At 40.2% G+C, this 24117-nt stretch overlaps 1 protein-coding gene across 9 annotated transcripts in view; it reads right to left on the reverse strand.

The window, feature by feature from the left end:
* The window catches only part of F8 (coagulation factor VIII), a 198570-nt gene that overhangs the window by 172945 nt on the left and 1508 nt on the right, over nucleotides 1-24117 (reverse strand). The window lies entirely within an intron of this gene.

Below are 24117 nucleotides of genomic sequence, written 5' to 3' on the forward strand. Positions count from 1 at the left end.
AGTAACTGGGACTACAGACTTGCACCACCACCTCTGGCTAATCTTTTTTTAAATTTTTTGAGACAGGGTCTTGCTATGTTGCCCAGGCTGATCTCCAACTCTTGGCCTCAAACAAACTTCCTGCCTTGACCTCCCAAAGTGCAGGATTACAGGTGTGAGTCACCATGCCCAGCCACAATTTATTTTTTTGTGTTGACTTTGTATCCTGCTACTCTGTTGAATTGATTGACTAGTTCTAACAGTGGTATGTGTGTATGTGTGTGTTTCTGTCTGTATGTGTGATTGTTAGGGTTTTCTACAAAAATGATTACATCATCTGTGAACAGAGATAATTTTGCTTCTTCCTTTCCAGTTTGGATGTATTTTATTTCTTTTTCTTCCCTAATTGCTCTGACTAGGACTTCCAGCACTATGTTGAGTAGAAGTGGTGAAAGGGGTCATCCTTGTCTTGTTCCTGATCTTAGAGGAAAAGCTTTCAGTTTTTCACCATTGAGTATGATGTTCGCTGTGGGTTTTTCACATATGGTTCGTACTATGTTGATATAGTTTCCTTTTATTCCTAGTTTGTTGAGTGTTATCATCATGAAAGGGTATTGAATTTTGTCAAAAGATTTTTCTGCATCAATTGAGATAATCATATTTTGTCCTTCGTTCTGTTAATGTGGTAGATCACATTGACTGATTTTTGTATATTAAAACATCCTTGCATTCCAGGAGTAAATCCCATGTAGTCATGCTGCATAATCCTTTTAATATGCTCCTGGACTTGATTTGCTAGTATTTTGTTGAGGATTTTTGCATGATAAGAGATACCGGCCTGTAGTTTTTGTTTGTTTGTTTTGTTTTTGTTTTTGTTTTCTCATAATGTCTCTGTCTGGCTTTGGGATCAGGGTAGTGCTGACCTCATAGAATGAGTTGAGAGATGTTCCCTCTTACATTTTTTGGAAAAGTTTGAGAATGATTGGTGTGAGTAATTTTTAATTTTGAAAAGGCAACATACTTAAAAAGTAGACAATCAGACTTCTGGTTTCCAGTCTGGCATGTAAGGAGCTTAGAAGGTGCTACTCCGTCTTAACAAGTAAAAAGCTGAATAAACTGAAAAATCAACAACTCTTCTTCAGATAAGCCAGAGAAGTGAGGTCACAGGTCAATCTGCTGCCCCCACACATTGGAAAGACAGGTGAATACAGAGAATCACAACTTACTGAAGCCAAAACCTAAGCACAGAAACTTCCATGGGAACCAGCATCAGGGTAGGAAAACCTGAACTGTAATTGACAAATTGCTGCAAGCTCAGTGTGGACAAGTCTGAGAGTTTAAAACTCCATTGAGGAGGGGGTCGGGCATGGTGGCTCATGCCTGTAATCCCAGCACTTTGGGAGGCAGCTCAATCACTTGAGGTCAGGAGTTCAAGACCAGCCTGGCCAACATGGTGATACCCTGTCTCCACCAAAAGTACAAAAATTAGTAGGGAGTGGTGGCATGTGTTTATAATCCCAGCTATTTGGGAGTCTGAGGCAGGAGAATTGCTTGAGCCTGGGAGGCAGAGGTTGTAGTGAGCTGAGATCACACAACTGCACTCCAGCCTGGGTGACAGAGCAAGAATTCATTTAAAAAAAAAAAGAAAGAAAGAAAAGGTTCCAAGATGGCCAAATAGGAACAGCTCCTGGCTACAGCTCCCAGTGTGAGCAACACAGAAGACAGGCGATTTCTGCATTTCCAACTGAGGTACCAGGTTCATCTCACTGGGGTGTGTCGGACAGTGGGTGCAGGACAGTGGGTGCAGCCCAACGAGTGAGAGCCGAAGCAGGGCAAGGCATAGCCTCACCCAGCAATCGCAAGGGGGAAGGGAATTCCCTTTCCTAGCCAACAGAAACCGTGACACACAGCACCTGGAAAATCGGGTCACTCCCACCCTAATACTGTGCTTTTCCAAGGGTCTTAGCAAATGGCACACCAGGAGATTATATCCTGCGCCTGGCTCGGAGGGTCCCATGCCCATGGAGCCTCCCTCATTGCTAGCACAGCAGTCTGAGATCTAACAGCAAGGCGGCAGGGATGTTGGGGGAGGGGTGCCCACCATTTCTGAGGCTTAAGTAGGTAAACAAAGCGGCCTGGAAGCTCGATCTGGGTGGAGCCCACCACAGCTCAAGGAGGCCTGCCTGCCTCTGTAGACTCCATCTCTGGGGACAGGGCATAGCCAAACAAAAGGCAGCAGAAACCTCTGCAGATGTAAATGTTCCTGTCTAACAGCTTTGAAGAGAGTAGTGGTTCTTCCAGCACAGAGTTTGAGATCTGAGAATGGACAGACTGCCTGCTCAAGTGGGTCCCTGACACCCAAGTAGCCTAACTGGGAGACACCTCCAATTAGGGGCAGACGGACACAACACACCTCAAATGGCCGGATACCCCTCTGAGATGAAGCTTCCAGAGGAATGATCAGGCAGCAACAATTGCTGTTCAGCAATATTCCCTCTTCTGCAGCCTCCACCGATACCCAGGCAAACAGGGTCTGGAGTGGACCTCAAGAAAACTCCAACAGACCTGCAGCTGACGGTCCTGACTGTTAGAAGGAAACCTAACAAACAGAAAGGACATCCACACCAAAACCCCATCTGTATGTCACCATCATCAAAGACCAAAGGCGGATAAAACCACAAAGATAGGGAAAAAGCAGTGCAGAAAAGCCCAAAATTCTAAAAATCAGAGTGCCTCTGTCCCTCCAAAGGAATGCCGCTCCTCGCCAGCAATGGAACAAAGCTGGATGGAGAATGACTTTGACCAGTTGAGAGAAGAAAGCTTCAGACAATCAAACTTCTCCGAGCTAAATGAGGAAGTTCAAACCCATTGCAAAGAAGCTAAAAACCTTGAAAAAAGATTAGATAAATGGCTAACTAGAATAACCAATGTAGAGAAGTCCTTAAATGACCTGATAGAGCTGAAAACCATGGCATGAGAACTATATGACAAATGCACAAGCTTCAGTAACCAATGCTAGGAAGAAACTGCGTCAACTAACAAGCAAAATAACCAGCTAACATCATAATGATGGGACCAAATTCAGACATAACAATATTAAACTTAAAAGTAAATGGGCTAAATGCTCCAATTAAAAGACACAGACTGGCAAATTGGATAAAGAATCAAGACCCATCAGTGTGCTGTATTCAGGAGACCCATCTCACATGCAGAGACACACATAGGCTCAAGGGATAGAGGAAGATCTACCAAGCAAATGGAAAACAAAAAAAGGCACAGGTTGCAATCCTAGTCTCTGATAAAACAGACTTTAAACCAACAAAGATCAAAAGAGACAAAGAAGGCCATTACATAAGGGTAAAGGGATCAATTCCACAAGAAGAGCTAACTATCCTAAATATATATGCACCCAATACAGGAGCACCCCGATTCATAAAGCAAGTCCTTAGAGACTTACAAAGCGACTTAGACTCCCACACAATAATAAGGGGAGACTTTAACACCCCACTGTTAACATTAGACAGATCAACGAGACAGAATGTTAAAAAGGATATCCAGGAATTGAACTCAGCTCTGCACCAAGCAGACCTAATAGACATCTACAGAACTCCACCCCAAATCAACAGAACATACATTCTTCTCAGCACCACATCGCACTTATTCCAAAATTGACCACATAGTTGGAAGTAAAGCACTCCTCAGCAAATGTAAAGAACAGAAATTATAACAAACTGTCTCTCAGGCCACAGTGCAATCAAACTAGAACTCAGGATTTAAAAACTCACTCAAAACCACTCAACTACATGGAAACTGAACAACCTGCTCGTGAATTGACTACTGGGTACATAACAAAATGAAGGCAGAAATAAAGATGTTCTTTGAAACCAAGGAGAACAGAGATACAACATACCACAATCTCTGGGACACACTTAAAGCAATGTGTCGAGGGAAATTTACAGCACTAAACGCCCACAAGAGAAAGCAGGAAAGATCTAAAACTGACACCCTAACATCACAATTAAAAGAACTAGCGAAGCAAGAGCAAACACATTCAAAAGCTAGCAGAAGGCAAGAAATAACTAAGATCAGAGCAGAACTGAAGGAGATAGAGACACAAAAACTCTTCAAAAAAATCAATGAATCCAGGAGCTGGTTTTTTGAAAAGATCAACAAAATTGATAGACCGCTAGCAAGACTAATAAAGAAGAAAAGAGAGAAGAATCAAATAGACGCAATAAAAAATGATAAACGGGATATCACCACCAACCCCACAGAAATACAAACTACCATCAGAGAATACTATAAACACCTCTACGCAAATAAACTAGAAAATCTAGAAGAAAGGGATAAATTCCTGGACACTTACACTCTCCCAAGACTAAACCAGGAAGAAGTTGAATCCCTGAATAGACCAATAGCAGGCTCTGAAATTGAGGCAATAATTAATAGTCTACCAACCAAAAAAAGTCCAGGACCAGACAGATTCACAGCCGAATTCTACCAGAGGTACAAGGAGGAGCTGGTACCATTCCTTCTGAAACTATTCCAATCAATAGAAAAAGAGGGAATCCTCCCTAACTCATTTTATGAGGCCAACATCATCCTGATACCAAAGTCTGGCAAAGATAAAACAAAAAAGAGAATATCCCTGATGATCATTGATGCAAAAATCCTCAATAAAATACTGGCAAACCGAATCCAGCAGCACATCAAAAAGCTTATCCACCACGATCAAGTGGGCTTCATCTCTGGGATGCAAGGTTGGTTCAACATATGCAAATCAATAAACAAAATGCAGCATAAACAGAACCAAAGACAAAAACCACATGATTATCTCAATAGATGCAGAAAAGGCCTTTGAAAAATTTCAACAGGCCTTCATGCTAAAAACTCTCAATAAATTTGGTATTGATGGAACGTATCTCAAAATAATAAGAGCTATTTATGACAAACCCACAGCCAATATCATACTGAATGGGCAAAAACTGGAAGCATTCCCTTTGAAAACTGGCACAAGACAGGGATGCCCTCTCTCACCACTCCTATTCAACATAGTGTTGAACGTTCTGCCCAGGGCAATCAGGCAGGAGAAAGAAATAAAGAATATTCAATTAGGAAAAGAGGAAGTCAAATTTTCCCTCTTTGCAGATGACATGATTGTATATTTACAATCGTCTCAGTCCAAAATCTCCTTAATCTGATAAGCAATTTCAACAAAGTCTCAGGATACAAAATTAATGTGCAAAATACACAAGCATTCTTATACACCAATAACAGACAAACAGAGAGTCAAATCATGAGTGAACTCCCATTCACAATTGCTTCAAAGAGAATAAAATACTAGGAATCCAACTTACAAGGGATGTGAAGGACCTCTTCAAGGAGAACTACAAACCCCTGCTCAATGAAATAAAAGAGGACACAAACAAATGGAAGAACATTCCATGCTCATGAATAGGAAGAATCAATATCGTGAAAATGGCCATACTGTCCAAGGTAATTTATAGATTCAATGCCATCCCCATTAAGCTACCAATGACTTTCTACACAGAATTGGAAAAAACTACTTTAAAGTTCATATGGAACCAAAAAAGAGCCTACATTGCCAAGACAATCCTAATCCAAAAGAATAAAGCTGGAGGTATCACACTACCTGACTTCAAACTATACTACAAGGCTACAGTAATCAAAACAGCATGGTACTGGTACCAAAACAGAGATATAGACCAATGGAACAGAACAGAGCCCTCAGAAATAATACCACACATCTACAGTCATCTGATCTTTGACAAACCTGACAAAAACAAGAAATGGGGAAAGGATTTCCTATTTAATAAATGGTGCTGGGAAAACTGGCTAGTCATATGTAGATAGCTCAAATTGGATCCCTTCTTTTCACCTTATACAAAAATTAATTCAAGATGGATTAGAGACTTAAATGTTAGACCTAAAACCATAAAAACCCTAGAAGAAAACCTAGGCAATATACCATTCAGGACATAGGCATGGGCAAGGACTTCATGTCTAAAACACCAAAAGCAATGGCAACAAAAGCCAAAATTGACAAATGGGATCTAATTAAACTAAAGAGTTTGTGCACAGCAAAAGAAACTACCATCAGAGTGAGCAGGCAACCTACAGAATGGGAGAAAATTTTTGCAATCTACTCATCTGACAAAGGGCTAATATCCAGAACCTACAAAGAACTCAAATAAATTTACAAGAAAAAAACAACCCCATCAAAAAGTGGGCAAAGGATATGAACAGACACTTCTCAAAAGAAGACATTTATGCAGCCAACAGACACATAAAAAAATGCTCACATCACTGGTCATTAGAGAAATGCAAATCAAAACCACAATGAGATACCATCTCACACCAGTTAGAATGGCGGTCATTAAAAAGTCAGGAAACAACAGGTGCTGGAGAGGATGTGGAGAAATAGGAACACTGTTGGTGGGACTGTAAACCAGTTCAAGCATTGTGGAAGACAGTGTGGCGATTCCTCAAGGATCTAGAACTAGAAATACCATTTGACCCAGCCATCCCATTACTGGGTATATACCCAAAGGATTATAAATCATGCTGCTATAAAAACACATGCACACGTATGTTTATTGCGGCACTATTCACAATAGCAAAGACTTGGAGCCAGCCCAAATGTCCATCAATGATAGACTGGATTAAGAAAATGTGGCACATATACACCATGGAATACTATGCAGCCATAAAAAAGGATGAGTTCATGTCCTTTGTAGGGAGGGACATGGATGCAGCTGGAAACCATCATTCTCAGCAAACTATCACAAGGACAGAAAACCACACACCACATGTTGTCACTCATAGGCGGGAACTGAACAATGAGATCACTTGGACATAGGAAGGGGAACATCACACACCAGGGCCTGTTGTGGGGTGGGGAGAGGGGGGAGGGATAGCATTAGGAGATATACCTAATGTAAATGACAAGTTAATGGGTGCAGCACACCAACATGGCACATGTATACATACATAACAAACCTGCACATTGTGCACATATACCCTAGAGTTTAAAGTATAATTTAAAAAAAAAGAAAAGAAAGAAAGAAAAAAACTCTAGAAAAATGCACAGGGAATCCATAACAGTGGTTATATTTTGGGGTCTGACAACATAACAACAGGAACAGGAGCTGGGAGGAGCTTATCACTAGACACCTTCTGTATGTTTTTCTATTTTTAAACCATGGAAGTGTATTACCTATTCAACAACTAAACCAGCTGCTATGGACTGAAAAAAAAAAACCCTCAGGGGACCCAGTAATAGATGGGTTCCCATGCTGTTGTGAGTTTTACCTCTAGGAGCTCTACCAGGTCCTCATAATAAATATTGAAGAAAAATCCCTGTGTTTCTGGCAGGAACAAGGGAGAAGTAACCATTTGAAATATGCCAAAACATTCTGCTCTTATATCAGAGCCTAACCTACTTAGGGAAAAGCAAATATCCAACTCCATCCCCTTCTAGCTATCTTGTACAACCTACGGGGGTTTGGGAAATCAGAGAAGCACCGATGAAGGGCATAGTTCAGGGGCACAGGCTCACCCAAAGACTGAAACCTAATCCATAGGATTATAGAACGCTTTCCCTCCCACTACAATACCACCACATCACTACAGGCCTATTTACTGAAGTTCTTCTTACCCAGCACATCATGTCCACCTTTTAACAAGAAATTACATGGCATACTAAAGGGCAAAACCTACAAAATTTGAAGAGACTGAACAAGCAAGCATCAGAACCAGAGTCAAATATGGCAGGAATGTCATAATTATCAGACCAGGAATTTTTTAAACTATGATTAATATGCTAAGGGTTTTAATGTAAAAAGTAGACAATGTGCAATGACAGATGTATATTGTAAGGAAAAAGATGGAAATTCTAAGACAGAATAAAAAAGAAAGGCTACAGATCAAAAACACTGCAACAGAGATGAAGAATGTCTTTGATGGGCTCATTGGTAGACAAGACATGACTGAGGAAAGAATCTCTGAGCTTGAGGATATGACAATAGAAACTTCCAAAACTGAAAAGCAAAGAGAATAAGACTGAAAAAACAAAAACAAAAACGAAAACACACCAAAAAAAAAAAAAAAAAAAAAAAAATCCATGGAAGAGGCTATGCATGGGTCCAGAATGTCCAAAAACTATGGAACAGCAACTACAAAAGTTGTAACATACACATGCTACAAATGGAAACGCCAGAAGAAGAATGCAGAAATGAATACAAGCAAATTTTTAAAACAGTAATGACTGAGAAGTTCCCCCAAATTAATGGCAGACACAAGACACCATACCACAGATTCAGGAAGCTCAGAGAATACCAAAGAATATGGATGCAGCTGGGCACAGTGGCTCATGTCTGTAATCTCAGCACTTTGGGAGGCCGAGGTGGGTGGATCACGAGGTCAGGAGATCGAGACCATCCTGGCTAACACAGTGAAACCCCGTCTCTACTAAAAAATCCAAAAAAAGTTAGCCGGACGTGGTAGCAGGTGCCTGTAGTCCCAGCTATTTGGGAGGCTGAGGCAGGAGAATGGTGTGAACCCGGAAGACGGAGATTGCAGTGAGCCGAGTTCGTGCCACTGCACTCCAGCCTGGGCAAGAGAGTGAGGCTCCGTCTCAAAAAAAAAAAAAAAAAAAAAAGATGGATGCAAATGAACAAACAAATAAAAAACCCCTACACCTAGGCATATTATATTCGAACTCCAGAAAATCAAAGACAAAACATGTTGTAAGAAACCAGATGGGGAAAAATACTTTATCTACAGAGGAGCAAAGATAAAAATTACATCCAACTTCGCCTCAGAAACCGTAAAAACAAAAAGAGTGCAGTGACACATTAAAGTGTTGAGGGAAAGAAAAAAACAACCAACCTAACATTCTGAACTCTGTGAAAGTATCCTTCAAAAATGAAGGAGAAATAAAAACTTTCTCAGACAACAAAAATTGAAGGAATTTATTGCCAGTAGACCTGCCTTTCAATAAATATCCAAAGAAGTTGTTCAGAGAGAAGGAAATTGAATCTACAAAGGACATGCATTACAGAATGAATAAAGAACATCAGCCACAGAAACAGCACTAAACAACCAAGTAGACTGAATGACTTAGCCACTTGATGCTCACCAGCCTCTGCTGTTGGTACCCCAATTATTGCAAAATGGATGTATGAATGGAGGAGCCATGGCAGAGGCTATGCATGGGCCCAACATCATGGACTCATCAATACAGATCTAGCTACTGATGTTAACATTCAACTTGTCAGTAACAGAGACCAAAGCTAAGACTCTGATATGTCACCATTTCTCAAGAAAATCATTCAGTCGCTTGGTGAGCCTCAATAAACACCACCATTCAAGGCCTCACAGAATATTTCATCTTACATAACATTGCATCACACCAAGAGAACTACTTTAAAGCAAGAAGATACATGACCATGGAATCCACTACCCAGAAGCTACCCACCTGATAGAGTAGTAGGACAGCTTGTTGAGGGCACAGCTGAGGCACTAGCTTAGACATAATACCCTTAAGAATAAGGCACCATCCTCCAGGATGCAGTATATACTCTACATCAACGGCCATCATTTAGTGCCATGTGTTCCTAAGTAAAATATATGGTTTTGGGAAACAAGGACTGGAAGTAGGACAAGCCTCACACTACCATCACTCCCAGTGACCCAATTAGGGAAACTATGCCTCTTATCCCAACTCTGGGCTCTGAGAGTTTAGAAGTACTGGTTCTTAAAAGGGGAATACGCCCACCAATGGACACATCAAGAGTCTCATTAAACTTGAAACTATGGTTTCCATCATATTACTTCAGATCACTATTAAGAGACCAAGAGGTAAGGAAAAGAGTCACTATTCTGGCAAGAGTAACCAACCCTGATCATCAGGAGGAAGGGCTGACATTACACAATGGAGACAGAGGAGAATATATTTGGCAGCCAGGTCATCTGCTTGGGTATCTCTTAGTATTCCCTTGTTCAATGTTGATGATAAATGGACAAGTACAGTCATGGCTTACAAAGGGCATGATGACCAGGTACCTTATCTGGTAACCTATTTGGACCAGCAGAAGTACATATTGAGAGGGTGGTGGGGGGAGGGATCTAGAATGGGGAGTAGAAGGGGAAGATGATGAGTACCAGTTGCAGACTCAAGAAAAGCTAAAGCAGCAGGAGTTGTGCTCTGTTCCAAACCTTTCTCTTTTGTTTCCCCAGGAAATGGAGTCCATCAGAATCCTGAAGGAACCATTCCAGAACTTATGAAGCAAAAGAATCTGAGCAGCAGAAAGGGTGGACCATAGTGGAGGCTGGTATCCAGATTCACTGCTTCAGGACTAAAGCACTTATTCCCTAAGCTGCTGGGTGTGCTGACAGCTGACAACTCTAATCTGAATTCCTCTCTGGGAACCAATTTTGGCTGAAGTCAGTCACCACACCCAAACTCATGCCTTATTCCTGGTAAATGTGGGACTATATAGGTTCAGACAACTTGCCTCAATAGAGAACATCTCTGCAGAGCCATCCTAGCTTGAGCTGCCTGTGGGATTGACCTTTGTTCAGACTGTATCACCTCAACTTCTTTTACCCAATGCTGCTTCCTTCACTCCCCCATGTGTGTTGATTCAGAGGATCCCCCTCCTATAAACTTTCTGTATGCAAGAAAAAAAAGAAAGAAAAAGGAGAAAGAAGCAGACAATAATTTTTATTCGTGTGTTTAAAAAGTTGTAAAATCGCCCAAGGAAGCACATAAGTTGTCAGCATTTGAACAATGTTGGAAATATCTTATTCTGTCTGATTTGCTTTGGGACAATTCACTGCCAGCTATAAATTTGTGGAAACACTGCCCCACAATCTTAGCAGACAAGATTGGCAGAAAATCGCTTAGAAACACTGAAAACATGTGACAAAGGGCTTTCCGTGAAAAGGGTGGATGTAAAGCAGTAAGGACCCCCTTCGTGAAGCACGCAGTCACCCTCCAGCCACCAGAACCACAGGAACGAGGTGGTAACTGAGGGAAAACACATCTAGGCACACGTCACGGTGGCACCTTCCAGCAGGTCCCCAGGGTTGTGCCCCTGGAGCTCTGACAAAGAGTGTGGCCCAGAAATGTCATGTTTGGACTGCGAGTTTTGGTGAAAAATAACAATGCATCAGGTTGCAGACAAAGCAGACCCTGCTATGGGCGTTTATGGGAGCCACGCCCAACAGGAACCACAGGGAATGATCCAGAGGAGAGCGATGGACAGACACAAAGAGACACACCAGAGAGAGGCTCTCAGGAGGAGGCTCTGTGGCCTCCAGACCATGTCAAAGCCAAGGCAGAAAGGATGAACTGAGGAAAGGAGGAAAATTTCCTCTTAAGGAAGGTAAAATCCAGAAGGGATCCCTAAAATGGTGAGCAGTTTAAACCTAGCAGTTTTGCATTAATTCACATAAAGTGTAATGAAAACTGTTAAGACACACAAGGAGAGACTGGCCAATCTACAGTCACAGAGGAAGACCCTTCACACCCCTTCACAGGATCTCGCAGCAGATTGGCTGAAAAGTATCCTTGAAACTGCAAACCTCTCTCAAGGAGACCCACTGAGTTGGGCAAAGGTGGGGCTGACTTAATTCTCGCCTCCCTGCTCTCCCACGTAGCCTTGCATTTCACTCCATTCCAGGGTTTCTGGGACACCCGAGAAAGCGTGTAGTCCAGGGAGCACGTCTGCCAACTGAAGGCCTTGACAAATGCCTTTCTGTACTGGCTGAAGGCCAGGGCCCAGCGTACTGATAAGGAAGCTCTTCCAGTAAAAAGTTGGGACAAAATGCATATTAGTGAGTGGACACAAACTAGAAAAGTCTCCACGTAATATGTTAATGCCAACAGAAAGCATCCACCATGAAGGAAGCACTAACCAACAACACAGATAAAAATGACTCTGGCAATTAACATCAGCCAGCCTCTGCATAGGCCATCCCAGTACTGGCAAGATGTGAGCTAAGTGGCTATAGCCTCAGGGAGAGAATTTATGCACGGACCCAAAAGTGTGGCTTCCCACTGACTAAAACTGATTTAGCTACTGTTGCCACCAAAGTCCAACCTGCCAGCAACAAAAACCAATGCTGAGCTCCCAATATGCCATATTGGGCCCAACCCCTGGGCCGCTGACCCGTACTAGTCCGTGGTCTGTTAGGAATGGGGCCACATAGCAGGAGGTGAGCAACAGGCAGGGAGCAAAGCTTCATCTGTATTTACAGCGGCTCCTGATCACTTGCATTAGCGCCTGGGCTCTGCCTCCTGTGAGATCAGCTGCCGCATTAGATTCTCATAGGAGTGCGAATGCTACTGTGAACTGCATATGCAAGGGATCTAGGTTTTGTGCTCCTTATGAGAACCTAACTGATGCCTGATGATCTGAGGTGGACAGTTTCATCCCGTAACCATTCCCAACCCCCCCACCAGTCTCTGGAAAAATTGTCTTCCACGGAACCAGTCCCTGGTGCCAAAAAGGTTGGGGACTTCTGCAATATGGTATTGTCCATCACAGAGACAAACCAGCTTTTCGGTGGCCAGACACACTGGACTCCTTCCCTCCTAGAAAGGACAGGACTTCATTGACATACCTAATCTTGGCATAGCTTAGCCTTTCCTCCCTGCAGGGCCTTAGCCAGCACCACTATCTGAAATCTTACAGAGGATTTGATTCACTGATGTGGAATTCCATATAACAACGTGTAGACCTGGGGAATCACTGTACAGCAAAAGAGATGAGGGTCCTCAACCAGGCACAGGTAAAACTCCAGCTTGGAGGCAGGTCTCTGTGAGGATGGAGGGCCAGCCTCCAAGGTGCTGTATATGTATGAATTCAAAGATGATTCTGTGTCCCCAGTAAGAAGATTACATAGGGTTTGGGTATCAAAGAGTGGCAGCAAAAGAACTCTGATTACCACCATCCCTAATGAGCCACGTGGGGAGTCTGTGCCGCCCCTCCCTGCAGCTCTGGGACCGGCGGTTTAGAAGGCCGCCGCAGCAGAAAGGCAAGAGTGTATGGTGGGGAGCCACCTGGCACCCCTGGGCTAACCCAGGGCAATGCAGAGCAATGGTGGGGAGAGGAGGCGAGGGGGAAGAATGGCAGGGGCTGGGGGTGCCATCACGCCCAGGGCGCGGGCAGGAGCGTGCAGCTGAGCCCTGAACCCACGACGACCTGGAGCTGAGCAGCACCGAGGGTGAGGGGCGCCCAGATGGCAGCCTAGGAGAGAACTCCCCAGTCCCAGCCGCTGAATGTGGGAAGTCAGCCTTCACCTCCGCTGAGGTGTGCGCAGGGACTGCCCCAGAGGAATGTTGCCTGTGGGGGCCGCACACCTTCCTTCCCAAGACAGACCACGCCCCTCTACCAGGGCATGCCCCGCCCATTTCCAGGACAGGCCCACCCCCTCTCTGGGCAGACCACGCCTCTTCCCAGGGCCGACTCTGCCCTGTCCCAGGATGGACAGTACTTCACGAGTGCTCAGTGCAGGGACACAGAGGCCTGGACATGTTGGTCCAACCTGGAAGGTTCATTCCAGCTCCAGAGCTCCCTGTAAGGTCCAACAAGGCTGTCCTGGAGCCTACCCGGCAGCGTGCTTCTCCCTCTGCCTATCCCTGATTCCTCAGGTGTTGATCCCAAGAACACTCCAAATAAAATTCCTGCATGTTAATCTTCATCTCAGAGTCTACATCTAGGGAACACAACCTGTAACATTAATTTATATTTAAACACACTTTAATGTCATCTACTTCTAAACATTTCCACAGCACTAGTCTTAACATAAGCCTATGTAGTTTTTAGTCATTTAACATTATTATGCCCTTTCACATTCACCAACTCATCCCTAGTTTGCTACCTTTCTCCTTTTTCCACATTATATCCTTGGTTCCACTGAGTCTATCCTACCCCCTCTCTGTGCAGTTTCCATTGGTTTCTAAGGTATTTCAACATAAGTTACCACAGTGCTTTCACTTTAAATGTTTCTGATTAAAGGCCAGACGCAATGGCTCACATCTGTAAACCTAACACTTTGGAAGGCCAAGGCAGGAGTATCACATGAGGTCAGGAGTTCGACACCAGCCTGAGCAACATGATGAAACCCTGTCTACTAAAAATACAAAAATCAGCCGGGCGTGGTGGGGCGTGCCTGTAATCCCAGCTACTCAGGAGGCTGAGGCAGGAGAATCGCTTGAACCCAGGAGGCGGAGGTTGCAGTCAGCCAAGATCACACCACTGCACTCCAGCCTGGGGGACAGAGTGAGACTCTGTCTCAAAAAAATAATAAATGAATAAATAAATAAATAAATAAATAAATAAAATGCTTCTGACTAAAATGAAGATATAAGACACATATAAAATATGTTCTAGAGCAAGAGATTGGAAGATCAGAAAGAGAACAGGATCAAGAGCACACAGAAACACTTTTTCCCTCTCTGAGGGAAGAGTGAAAACACATAATTGATAGAGAAACAAGATTGTGAGACAGTATGTGATTCAGGACAGGACTCTATTCAAACGGAATTACTAGACGTTCCTAAGAGCATTAACACCCTCCAAGTGTGTGGTTCAGTTCTGAGATGAAACTATTACAGGACAATATCCAGCTCCCCAGCCTGAGACCTTTGCCATCTGAGTGAATATTTTCCACTGTGGCAGAAACATGTGATTTATTTGCCTGTCTCACACTTTCAGGCTAATCTGCATAGTAAGCGACAAAATGTTCCAGGATTCCTGGGTTTTACTCCTTCCTAACTTTTGTGGGGTTTTGTTTGTGTATTTCCCTTGGGATTCAATATAGAAATCCTGCCAAATATATTTGGCAACCATTGTCCTTGACATGAACTGTTCTTTTACATTTTATCTAAAACTAATCAGAAAACCTATTATATTCCCTGACCCATGGTTAGAAGAAACTGAGCAGCTGCAGGAACAGATAATATAAAACTGAATTTTCCCAGCTGTTTATTTCAAACCTTGGCAGAGGCTGTCAGGATGTGTCCAGAGTCAGCTTATCCTGTTAATCAGTATCAAAATAATCTAAAGTGTAAAAGGGTTTCATCAAAATAAAAATTCTATCAACTTTTTTCTGGTAAATACATGTGACTGCCTATACAACAATAGAAAGCTAGATAATAAATTAATGATGTATTCTATTCAATTCAACTCAAACTATTATTCTCTGGCCTCAGGCTGCATGCTAGATGGACATTAAAATATACACAGTGTATGAAGTAAAATTATCTCAATATTAATTGTTAACAAGACTAACTTTAATGGATAAATGGTTGTTTAGTTAGATGCCAGGCTACTGATAATCTGGGCCTCTACTTCATAGAATTACCATGTGACCTAGCAATTATATTCCTAAGTATATTCTGAAGAGAAATAAAAGCACATGTACACAAAGACTTGTACATGAATGTTCTATAGCATCATTATTCATAATTGCCAAAAGGGGAAACAATCCAAAAGTCCATCAACAGATGAATGGATAAACAAAATGTGGTCTATCCATACAATGGAGTATTATTCAGCCATAAAAAGGAGTTAAATTCTGATACATACTACAACATGGAAGATTTTTTTAATTAAAAAATGAAAATAGTTTCATTCTTACTATATCTTTCTTTTCTTATTTTAACTCCTCTGTCATTCTGCAAAAGTGGAAGAATCCTGAAAACATGCTAAGCAAAAGATGCCAGACATAAAAGGCCACATATTTTATCCCTTCATTTACATGAAATATTCAGAATAGGCAAAACCACAGTAAAGATTTAGGAAAGGAAAAAAATCTCCACACTGAAAATAGGTGATTTTTACAGTACGTAAATCATACCTCGAAGGAGTGAAAAAATGATAAGGAAATATTCTGAACTTTATACTATTAAATTCAACAGCTCAGATGGAATTTATTCCCATGCTGTTCACATGATAGTGAATAAGTCTCAAGAGATCTGATGGTTTTATAAAGGACAGTTCCCTTGTACAATGCTCTTTTGTCTGCCACCATGCCACATAAGATGTGCCTTTGCTCCTCCTTTGCCTTCAACCATGTTTGTGAGGCCTCCCCAGCTATATGGAAATGTGAGTCCATTAAATCTCTTTCATTTATAAATTACCCAGTCTCGGGTATGTTCTTATAGCAGCATTAGAACGGACTAATACCACTCTTATACCAAAACCAGACAATGACATTATAAGAAAATCACAGTCAAATATCCATCATGAACACAGACGCAAAAACTAAAAAACCACCATCACCACCACCAAAACTCTTAACAAAACAGTTTTAGTTGGCCAGGTCTTCCATAACAAAATACCAGAGATTGGGTGACTTAAATAACAGAAACTTATTTTCTCACAGTTCTGGAGGCTGGAAATCCAACATCAGGGTGCCAGCGTGGTCAGTTTCTAGTGAGAGCCCTCTTCCCAGCTGGTAGATGGTTGCCTTCTTGCTGTATGTTCACATGGCTTTTCCTCAGTGCATGAGTATGGAGAGAGAACTTTCTCTCTTCTTATGAGGCCACCAATCCTATCAGATTAGGACTCCATCCTTATGACCTCATTTAACCTTGTTTACCTCCTAAAAGCCCTATCTCCAAATATAGTTACATCAAGAGTTAGGACTTCAACATATGAATTTGGGGCGGGAGGAGGTGGAGACAATTCAGTCCATAGCGAAAATATTACCAATATAATATGTCACAACCAGGTGGATTTTTTCCCTGGGAATATATACCTGGTTCTTCATTAAAAAATCAATCAAGGTAATTCACCGTAACAGAATAAACAAGATAAACCATATGACCATTTGAATAGATGCAGAAAAAGCATTTGACAAAATCCAACATCAAATCTTGATAAAAACTCTCACACCAAGAATAGAAGGAAACGTCCTCAATGTGACAAAGAGCATCTGTGAAAAAATTACAAGTAACTGTACTTAATGGTAAAATAATATTTTCCCTCTGAAATCAGGAACAAGACAAGGATTCTGCTATCATCAGTTCTATCTAACATTGTACTGGAAGCTCTTGCCAGTGTAGTAAGGCATGAAAAAAATAAAAATAAAAAGCATCCAGTTTGGAAAGGAAGAAGCAAACTGTCTTCATTTGCAGACAACGTTATTGTATATGTAGAAATTCTAAAAGAAGTGCAAAATGCTACTAGAGCTGAAATGCAAATTAACAAGATTAGAGTGAACAAGGTCAATATACAAAAATCAACTGAATTTCTACATTTTAGTAACAAATGATTGAAAAATGAAAACAAATAAAAATGATACAATTAACAATAGCATCAAATCCCTCAAAATACTTAGGGATACAATTAATAAAATTCTTCCAAGAAGTACTCTGTAGGCTACAAAATATCCTAGAGGGAAATTAAAGAAAATTTAAAGAAACAAAGCACAGACACACACATCTATGGAACTAGAGAATCCACAAACAGATTTGCCTATATACAGTCATTTAATTTTCTACAAAGGTGCCAATGGAATTCAACAGAGAAAAAAAAGCTTTTCACACCATACCGAAAATTTAACTCAAAATGTATTATAAACCTAAATACTAATCCTAAAATGATAAAAGTTCTAGAAGAAAACAGAAGAAAGGCTTTGTGAACTTGAGGTAGGCAAAGATTTCCTAGGACAGGGGAAAAAAAGCATGAAACATAGAAGAAAAAAAGCTAAATTGGACTTAACTACAACTATAAATTTCCACTATTTGAAAGACACCATTTGGAAAATGAAAATGCAAGCCATAGATTAGAAAAAAATATTCAAAACAAGTACATCTGAAAAGTATATATATAAAGAATTATATATAAAGAATTATCAAAACTCAACAATAACAAGACAGACAACCCAATTAAAAACTGGCCAAACCATTATCCTAAGTGATTTAACACAGGAATTGAAAACTAAATACCATATGTTCTCACTTATAAGTGGGAGCTAAATGATGAGAACACATGGACATAGAATCATAGACACTGGGGACTACTAGAGGAAAGAGGGAAGAGGAAGGGTAGCAAGGAGTGAAAAACCACCTATTGGGTACTATGTTCACTACCTCGGTGACAGGATCATTCATTCGTAACCCAAACTTCAGCATCACACAACATACTCATGTAACAAACCTGCACATGTACCTCTTCAGTCTAAAATAAAAGTTGAAACTATGTTTAAAAAAAAGGATGAAAGATTTGAATAGACACTTCCAAGAAGATATAGGAGTGGCTAATTAGCACATGCAACATCTTTAGTCATCAGAGATATGCAAATTAAAACTATAACCAGGCACGGTGACTCAAGCCTGTGATCCCAGCACTTTGGGAGGCTGAGGCGGGTGGATCACTTGAGGCGAGGAGTTTGAGACCAGCTTGGCCAACATGGCAAAACCCCGTCTTTACTAAAAATACAAAAATTAGCTGGGCGTGGTGGCGTGTGACCGTAGTCCTAGCTACTCAGGAGGCTGAGGCATGAGAATTGCTTGAGTTTAGGAGGCAGATGTTGAGCTGACATTGCGCCACTGCACTCCAGCCTGTGTGATGGAATGAGACTCCATCTCAAAAAAAAGTATAGTGAGATACCACTATGCAGTCATTAAGTACTGGCAACATCAAATGTCGTCCAGGATATATTGCAACTAGAACTCTCATGCATTGCAGGTGGAAGTATAAAATGGTACATTCAAGAAATCTGTCTGGCAGTTTCTTTTAAAGTTAAACATGCACTTACCATATGATCCAGCAATTCCACTCCTAGATAGTTAACTAAGATAAATGAAAATAGATGTTCACACAAAACAGGTGGAACACTGTTCACAGCAGGTTTATTTGTATTTGCCCCTAACTGGAAATAACCCCAAATTGTGATATAATCCCATAATGGAGCAGTAATCAGCAATAAAAAGGATAGAAATACTTTATACAACAACCTGCATGAATTTCCAAATCATGATGCTGAAGAAAAAAAGCCATAGAAGAATGCATACCGTATGATTCCACTGATGTAAAATTCTAGAACATGTGAAAACAAATCGGTAATTTCCAGATAGCAGTTTATTGCCTGAGGCCAGGTCAGTGGGAGAGACTCATTAAAAAGTTGCAGGAGGGTTGATGTAAATGCATGTTGATTAGGGTGGTGGTTATGCAAGTGTATGCATTTGTCAAAACTCATCAAACTGCACATTTAAAACTGATGTGCTGCATTGTATGTAAACTATACCTGTTGCAGGTAAAAATTTGGCCCACATCACCTTTGCTCCTTGGTGTGATGACCAAAAATACATTATGTGGCAAACTAAAACTTTGAAGATGGAATTAAGGGTGCTGATCAGCTGACCTTGAGATGGGGAGAGTAATCTGAATTATCCAGGTCAGCCCAATGTAATCACATGGGTCCTTAAAAGTAAAAGAGAGAGGCAAAAAAGGCCAGAGATATGCACGGAAAATTGAAGTCAGAGCAATTCCAAGCATGAGAGAGTGTTGATGCACCATTGCTGGTTTCCACTACATGGAATAGTTTGCTGAGGATGGGGCCTAGGAATCTAAATTTTAATAAGCTTCTCGAGTGATTCATGAACTAGTTTGACAACAAGTGCCTTCATGAACTTCAGCTTTGGGATGAACTTTAGGAAAGTTAGGGTCCAGTTAATGTATATGAGAGATATTGCTTTTTTTTTTTTGAAATGGAGTCTCACTGTGTTGCCCAGGCTGGAGTGCAGTGGTGTGATCTTAGCTCACTGCAACCTCCGCCTCCTGGGTTCAAGTGATTCTCCTGCCTCAGCCTCCTGAGTAGCTGGGATTACAGGCGAGCACCACCATGCCCAGCTAATTTTTTTTTTTTTTTTTTGGTAGAGATGGGGTTTCACCATGTTGGCTAGGCTGGTGTCGAACTCCCGACCTCAGGTGATCTGCCCACCTCGGCCTCCCAAAGTGCTGGGATTACAGGCATGAGCCACCATACTTGGCCGATTGCTTATTTATATCTCCAAGCTCCACTGATCAGAAAATACTTTTCCTGAAAAGTTATCCAGCAGAGGTCAGATCATGTTGAGAGGACAAGTCTCTGGAATGTTAATAAAAGTATATGGAGTTAGTGTAGTTGAGCTGTTCACTTTTTGCATAAGAAATCTCACTGTTCATGTTTTCCCATCGGACAAAATAAAACAGACTGAGGAGTTATATATTAATGTGTGAACAGTGCATAGCTACATGCCAATAAAGCAACGCGGTTAATGAATCAATAGCTTTTTTTCCTGCTCAGTGAAAATAAAAATGCTTTATACCAACTAGAAAAAAAAATCCAAAAGCTCATTCTTCGAAAAGAGCACCACCAGCAACAAAATAGACAAATCACTGGCAAACTTATTCAAGGAGAAAAGATAAATAGCAAAGATAGAGGAATTTAGGAATAAGAAAGGGCACATAACTACAAATAATGTGGAGTAAAAGAATCATGAGTGAGTGCTACATGCAACACTGTCACAACAAAATTGAAAAAATAAATAAAGTTACTTCCTAGAAAGGTATATAATTATTAGAAGTTGAAACTTGAATTGACTGATTATCATAGAAGAGCCTGGAGGGGTGATTAAAGACATTGCAAATGTCACTAGGACCAAATGGATTCATAAGTGAGTCTCGCCTAACTTTTAGACAATGGATAATTCTAATGTTACTTAAGCTATTCTAAGCAATAGAAAAAGATGGAGTACTCATCAATTCATTTGATAAAGCCAACAAAACTTTGTTTACTATTATTAGTAGGCTGAGCAGTGAAAATCCACTAATAATAGTAAAAAAAGAAAAAAGTTATAGATCAATCCCACATTCAAAGGCACACAGTGTCTAAAGAAATAGTAGCACATAGAACCCACTAATAATCAAATTACATGAATAGCAGATTTTACTCCAAGAATGTAAGTGTATTTAGTGTCAGGACATCTATTAACATAATTTATCCACATATCAAAGAAGACAGTTCAGATGATACCAGCTACTGAAAAGTTATTTATGATAAATATTTTGTGGCAAATGAGAATAGAACAAGCACCATTTGCAAAAACCAAAACAGCAAATGTTACTCTAAATAGCAAAATACAAAAATTATTTCAAGTAAACATAGAGTAGAAGGAATGTTCACTTTCATTGTTATTATTTAACATTTTCTCCTGTTTTCTAATAAATTCAGTAAGATAAGAAAATGAAATAACTGGCTATAAACATTGGAAATGAGCTAAAATCTGTCTCATTTCACTGATGATATGATTCAATACTCATAGAGACTTTAGGGTAAAATTACTAGAGTTAATAGGCGAATTTGGCAAGGTAGCTAGATTTAAGATGAATATACAATGGCTGGGTGCAGTGGCTCAAACCTGTAATCCTAGCTGTTTGGGAGGCTGAGGTGGGCAGATTGCTTGAGCTCAGGAGCTGAAAACCAGCCTGGGTAACATGGCAAAAACCCATCTCTAAAAAATATACAAAAATTTTCCGGCCATGGTGGCCTGCTCCTGTAATCCCAGCTACTTGCGGGGCTGAGACAGGAGAATTGCTTGAATCCAGGAGGTCAAGGCTGCAGTGAGGTGAGATCACTCCACTGCACTTCAGCCTGGGTGACAAAATGAGACCCTGCCTCAAAAGAAAAAGCTGAATAAACACAAACCAATAGCTTATCTCTATTCTGGTACTAAGCACTCATAAATGGAAACAGGAGAAAACTATCTTATTAACAATAGCATCACACTTATAAAATACATAGAGATAAATGTAATAAGAAAAATATTTAAATTTATTATATTAATAAAATTAAGGTATGAGTTTAATGAAATTTCAGTTAGAATCACAACAGGGCTTGGATCTTTTTAATTTGAAAAATATCTTAACAGTTTTATGTGGAAGAATAAAGTGTCTAAGAATAGCTAAGAAGGGTACAAAAAGAATAGTGAAGATTGCTTTCACCCACTAGATATCAGAAGATATCATAGGCTCACTGTAATCAAATCACTATGGTATTGGCATAGCAAGATAATACTAGATTAGTGAAACAGCCTAATGAATCCAGAAATATATGCTAATATATATGAGAACTTTATATGATGAATGTGTTGATTCAAATCAGTGGCAAAAGGTGCCATCATAATAGGCTATTGATCTGGATGGAAATAAAACTAGACAAATCCCTCTCTCATGCCATATGACAAAAGTAATTAGCAGATAATTGAAGCGATGCATATAAAAAGCAAAACAGTAAACATTTTGCCAAGAAAATCTGGGAGACTACACGTACAATCTTGAGGTGTGGGAAACATTTTTAACCAACCTTGCCAACTCTGAAGACATGAAAGAAAATATATTTCTGCTTATAAAAATTAAAAACTGTTTTGGTAAAAGTTATAACAAAGTCAACAGACAAACAATAGATCTTGGGGGAAACTGCAATATACATGACAAAGAGTTAATACTTGTAATAATAAAAGAGTTCTCCTAATTTTCTTTTAAATGAAAGAGTCCAAAGAATAATGGGCAAAGCATATGACTAATTAAATCCCCCAAATAAATTCAATAGCCAACAAGCATTTAAAAAGATGCTCAAGTTACTAGAAATAAAAATAACACAATGAAAGTAATGATGTAATATCACTCCACACCTGTAAAATTGGCAAATTTTAAAAACAGGATAAAACTTATCACTACGTGAGTGCAGAGAGAAGGCCATTTTCATACTTCGATGGTAGAAATGTGTGAAAAGTTCTGGCTTCTTTGGAAATTAAAACTTAGAAGGAAACATTCCCTTCGTTCCATTAATATTCCTCTTGCAAATTAGTTCGACAGAAGTAAAAGCACCAGTATGCAATGATATAGGATATAGTAGCCAAAAACTGGAATAAAGTGAATGTAGATACAGCCATACCATAGAATCTTATATAGCCAATAAATATAATGAATTAAGGCTATGCCAATTGACTTACAGTTCTAGCAGGTGTTAATGAGTGAGAAATGTGTGTACAATGTCCTAATTTTATAAAACAAATAGTGTCCAAGAAAACCTTTGTCTGTGTGTATGTGTATGTGAATATATATGATCATACCGGGGTTACCCAGTTGAGGTGGGGGAAAAGGGGACTGATGTGGAAAGAGGGTGGGGAGCCAAACAGAAAGAACCAAAAAGACTATAAAGTATGTACAATATGACCACATTTAATGTTTACGTAGCCACTATGTATTATATTTAAATCTTTATAATACACATTTAAAGAAGACAAAACAAAATATAAAATAAATGATTTCAACATTCAACTCAATAAGCAAAAATTGAACAACAAAATGAACCAAAGGAAATTAGAAGGAAGGAATGAACTAATGAAAGTAGAAGCAGAAACTGATGCAACACAAAGAAAAAAGAGATTTGATAAATCAAACCAAAAGAAAATTCTTGACAAGACCAATAAAATCAAGAAAACTCCTGGAAATATTATTTTTAAAAGAGAGAAGAGAACATATACAACATAAGAAATGAAAAAGGAAATATAACTACAGACACAGAACAGTTTAACAAAATCACAAGAGACTCACATGTAACTTGATACCAATACATTATCAAATCTAGGGATAGTAGATTTCTTTCTATGAAAATATAGACCAAAATATAGACAAAAATATACCAATATTTACTGAAGAGGTGGAAAAATCTGAATCAACTGATGACCATAGACAATATTGATAGTTATTTAGTACTCTCCCTAAATGCACCAGAAAGCCCCAAACATGAAAAGCTTCTGAACTCATGGCTCATATTATCCTTACACCCAAAGTAGAAAAGATATTTAAAAAACACACATCGCATGTACACACAAGAGAACCAGACATGAAACTCGTGTGTGATATTGATTGGACTTCATTGCCTTCTCTCTATGGAAGCTTGGGCAGGCAGAGGGAAGTTTTGTCTTTGTCTCTTCAACCTCCCTATACCCCAGTCTCTAGATTCTGGAGGAGCAGCATGTGACAAAGAGGAGCAATGGACAAAACAGAACAAAATATCAACAAACAGGTCAGACCTATGAAAAGAACTGGC

Source organism: Macaca mulatta, chromosome X (assembly GCF_049350105.2).
Source record: "Macaca mulatta isolate MMU2019108-1 chromosome X, T2T-MMU8v2.0, whole genome shotgun sequence".
Classification (NCBI taxonomy): domain Eukaryota; kingdom Metazoa; phylum Chordata; class Mammalia; order Primates; family Cercopithecidae; genus Macaca; species Macaca mulatta.